The sequence below is a fragment of the Ornithorhynchus anatinus genome, chromosome 2 (genome assembly GCF_004115215.2).
Source record: "Ornithorhynchus anatinus isolate Pmale09 chromosome 2, mOrnAna1.pri.v4, whole genome shotgun sequence".
Classification (NCBI taxonomy): domain Eukaryota; kingdom Metazoa; phylum Chordata; class Mammalia; order Monotremata; family Ornithorhynchidae; genus Ornithorhynchus; species Ornithorhynchus anatinus.
This window is the reverse complement of record NC_041729.1, coordinates 31398690-31403780: the sequence shown is the minus strand read 5'-3', so window position 1 is coordinate 31403780 and position 5091 is coordinate 31398690.

The following is a 5091-nucleotide window of genomic DNA, read 5'->3' as shown; positions in this document are numbered from 1 at the left end:
ATTTATTCATTTGGTCAAGACAACTTCTGTGGTCATTACAATTTGATCCTATTCCCCGGCAATACCCACTGCAAAAAAGAAAAAAAAAACCTGGGTGTAGGAGTCTAACATCGCTTTAGTAAAGACCAGACTAAAAAGGATTCATTGATCCCCTTGGCTGTAAATTTTCGTCCCTGGGTGCACCCACCAATTCCCGGTTTGGGGTATGTTTGAAGAAGGCTCTGTCGTTAGCTGTGGCGTCCCTGAAAACTAGCTTTTCCAACTCATTTCTCTCCATCCTAATTTCTAGGATCGGGATCAGGTCTTGCCAGAGGCTTTACTGACACCTAGAGATAGCACTGTTTCCCCACCTGGAGCACGTGTTTGACTTATTTCGCAAAACCCACCCGCTGATTTGCATGCCAGCCTTCAGATCAAAGGTTTAGGAACCCACGAACTTCATTTGGGGAGGGGCAAATAAATCAAAGCGCACCCCAAGCCGGCTCTCTGGAGGGTGGAGGCCCCGGAGAAAGATGGGCCCTGAGAATCTGATAGTGAGAAGGGAGTGAAGTCACCCTGAGTAAACTGAGAAGGGAGAGAAGTCGCTTACTAGTGGGAGGCGACTGTGAAAAAGAGATTGTTGAGTTTTTTTCCTTTGGTGCGGTAGTGTGAAATCCACCAGCTTTGGTTTTTGCGGAAGAAATTTGCTTTGGGTCAGGTGGACGGGGCCCCACGTGCCGCCCTGGAATTGGCCTAGTGCGTGCAAGGTTCTTGTATCTGCACCGTTTGAGCTGGGCAGTCTGGTGGAGCCTTCGGACGTGTGCAACCCCGTTGTGGAGGTTTTCCAGTTTCAGAAGCCCTCTCTGAGCGCTTTAGGTAAAATGTAACTGAGATTGGGTTATCTTGTACAGCGTTTACCTAGTGTGCTTTAGGTAAAATGTAACAGATCGGGTTATCTCGTACAGTGTTTACCTAGTGCAGTAGTAATATTTGTTAATTGACTCTAGTAGTAACAGTTTTTATTGACTCTAGATTATGAGCTCCTTGTGGGCAGGAATGTGTCTGTTTGTTATATTGTACACTCCCAAGCGCTTAGTACAGTGCATAGCACACAGTAAGCGCTCAATAAAAACGATTGAATGAATGAATGATGGCCTACTGAATGCTTGAAAAGTACAACAGTGGCAAAGGTGTGGTCCCTAATTGCAATCAAACAGTAGTATTTATTGAGGGCAGGGAATGTAAGTGCTTAGCAAATACCAACATTAATTAAATCAAATGTCTCTATCAACTCTTTTAGATTGTAGTCTTCCAAGTGATGGTGATGATGATGATGGTATTTGTAAAGCACTTACCTTGCATTAGGCACTATTCTAAGATCTGGGATGGATTCAAGCAAATCAAGTTGGAGTCAGTCCCTGGCTCATGTGGAGCTTACAGTCTCAATACCCATTACAGATGAGGTAACTGAGGCATTGAGATGAATAACAATAATAATAATAATAATTGTGGCATTTAATAATAATGTTGGTATTTGTTAAGTGCTTACTATGTGCAAAGCACTGTTCTAAGCACTGGGGAGGGCATTTGTAAAGCACTTACTATGTGCCAGTCACTGTACTAAGTGCAGGGGCGGATACCAGCAAATCGTGTTGGACACAGTCCCTGTTGATTCATTCATTCAGTTGTATTTACTGAGCACTTACTGTGTGCAGAGAACTGTACTAAGCACTTGGAAAGTATAATACAGCCATAAAGAGAGACAATCCCTGCCCTCAACAGATGCCCTGTCCCACATGGGGCTCACAGTCTTAATCCCCATTTTATAGATGAGGGAACTGAGACCCAGAGAAGTTAAGTGACTTGCCCAAGGTCACACAGCAGACAGGTGGCAGAGCCGGGTTCAGAATCCAGGTCCTTCAGACTTCTAGCATGGCTCTGTGGAAAGAGCCTGGGCTTTGGAGTCAGAGGTCATGGGTTCGAATCCCAGCTCTGCCACTTGTCAGCTGTGTGACTGTGGGCAAGTCACTTCACTTCTCTGTGCCTCAGTTCCCTCATCTTTCAAATGGGGATTAACTGTGAGCCTCACCTGGGACGACCTGATTACCCTGTATCTAACCCAGCGCTCAGAACAGTGCTCTGCACATAGTAAGCGCTTAACAAATACCAACATTATTATGCTCTATCCACTAGGTCACAAGGAAATTCCACCCTGTTTACATTCCCTCAGAGGAAATCTTTGTGGGTAGAGAACGTTTGCTGCTTCTGTTGTATTTTACCAAGGGCTTAGTCCTGGGTGTTGCACTCAGTACATCCCGTGCATGCTAAGTTTTCCATCAGTGAAGTGGGAGGGAGGGCGAGGGGGAAAACCTGCCTCTTTCTCTCACCATCCACTTGCTCAAAGTCCCACAACAGACAAGTGACGAAGCTGGGAGCTGGGATGGACACCGGTCCTCTGATTCCCAGTCCAGAGCTTTCCACCAGGCAATACTGCTTCTCAAGCTTGCATCTTGGGCAAGTGAATCACTTAGCTTTTCTATGCCTCCATTCCCTTTTCACTAGCTATTGGCCTGTGGGCCCCCATCTGATCAATCCATCAATCATATTTATTGAGCACTTATTGAGTGCAGAACACTGTACTAAGGGCCTGGGAGAGTACAGCCCACAGTGAGCTTATGGTCCAGGGACTTCTGACTTCCAGGCCTTTCCTCTATCCCCCTAAGCCATGCTGCTTCTCTTGAGCTTTCTACAGTGCTCTGCACATTGTGAGCATTCAGTAAATACCACCGATTGACTGATTGAGCCCCTACAAGGAACTTACAACTGGAGGTGGATTTGTGTGTGGGAGGGTGGGAGTTCCAGGCTAGGGGAACAGAATGTGAGCAGGTGGAGAATGGGGTATAGTGAGAAGAGAGGGTGGCAAAGGAGTTGTTGATGATAATAATTATAATAGCAGTAATATAATGCTTACTTTGTGCTAAGCACTGTACCAGGCACTGGGGTAGATACAAGATAATCAGGGCCTAAATGAGTCTAAGTAGGAAGGAGATTGGACATGGGATAACCATTTTGCAGATGAGGGAATTTAGGCACAGATGAGTGGCAGAGCTGGGATTTTATTTTTTTTATTGGTATTTGTTGAGTGCTTACTGTGACCCAGGGCCTGTACTAAGCACTGGGGAAGATTTGAGGGAAGCATCTTGACCTAGTGAAAAGAGTATAAGCCTGGGAGTCAGAGGACCTGGGTTCTAATCCTGACTCTGCCACTTGGCTGCTGCATGACCTCGGGCAAGTCACTACACTTTTGTGTGTCACAGTTCCTTCATCTGCAAAATGGGAACCCAATACTAGTTCTCCCTCCTACTTATGCTGCGAGCCCCATGTGGGACCTGGTTATCGTGTATCTACCCCAGCACTTAGTACAGTGTTTGGAACTTAGTAAGCGCTTCAAGCGTGGCTCGGTGGAAAGAGCACGGGCTTGGGAGTCAGAGGTCAAGTTGGGCAAAGAATTGCATTTTGGAGAGAGCACAGGTCTGAGAGTCAGAAGGTAATGGATTCTAATCCTGACTCCACCATTTGTCAGCTATGTGCCTTTGGGCAACTGACTTCTCAGTGCCTCAGTGACCTCATCTGTCAAATGGGGATTATCTGTGAGCCTCTCATGGGACAACCTGATTACCCTGTATCTACCCCAGCGTTTAGAACAGTGCTCTGCACATAGTAAGAGCTTAACAAGTACCAACATTATTATTATTATTACCACAATTATTATTATTATTGTACAAGTTAGCTAGGTTGGACACGGTTCGTGTCCCATGTGGGACTCACAGCCTTAATCCCCATTTTGCAGATGAGGTAACTGAGGAACAGAGAGGTTAGGCGACTTGCCCATAGTCACATAGCAGACAAGTGACGGAGCTGGGATTAGGACCCAGGTCCTCTGACTCCTGGGCCCAGGCTCTTTCCACTAGGCCATGCTGCTTCTCGATTTGTAGAATGGAATATGGAGGTATGAAGGTGGATTTCTGAGCAGATCTAGTAGCACTCAATAAACTATCCTCATCTTATGTTTGTGAGAGGGTATGTTGAAGGAACTGACCTAGTGGATAGAGCACGGGCCTGGGAGACAGAAGGACCTGGATTCTAATTTGGGGCAAGTAACTTCACGTAATAATAATATTGATGGTATTTGTGATATGCTTACTGTGTGCCAAGCACTGGGATAGATAAAGATTATCAGCTTGTCCAACGTGGGGCTCACGGTCCTAATCCCCATTTTACAGATGAGGAAACTGAGGCACAGAGAAGTAAAGTGACTTGGCCAAAGTCACACAGCTGGCAAGTGGCGGAGTTGGAATTAGAACCCAGGACCTCTGACTCCCAAGCCTGTGCTCTTTCCACAAAGCCACGCTGCTTCTCTAATCTCTGTGCCTCAGTTCTCTCATTTGTGGGGATGGGGATTACAACCATGTGGGACATGGTCTGTGTCCAACCTAATAAGCTTATATTTACCCTAGCGCTTAGCACAGTACCTGGCACATAGTAAGCGCTTAACAAATACCATGAAAAAATAGGAGGCGAGGCTTCTAACATCTATCAGAGAGCTAGGGTTTGGGGAGGGATCTTAAACTAAGTGTGAGGCTAATCCCCCTGAAGTAGTGTACCTGGCCTTTCTCGGGACAAACTTTTGGCATTTTAAAAATTACTTTATTCTCCCTTTTAAAAAAAAGGAAATCCAGAGCTGCTTAGTTCTTCCAGAGCTGGGACTTCACAAAAAATGACTTTCAATTTTTGTGGTCCATGGCCAGGACAGACTAGGAAAACAGATCAATCTGCAGTAGCAAGTGGACAACTGATGAGTCATTCCCCATCAACGGCTGGACCCACTTCCTCCAGGTTTACTCCACCTGACTCTAATCATTCCAGTAACCACTTATTCATTCAATAGTATTTATTGAGCACTTACTATGTGCAGAGCACTGTACGAAGCTCTTGGAAAGTACAAATCGGTAACAGATACAGTCCCTGCCCTTTGACGGGCTCACAGTCTAATCGGGGGAGACGGACAGACAAGAACAATAGCAATAATTAGAATCAAGGGGATGAACATCT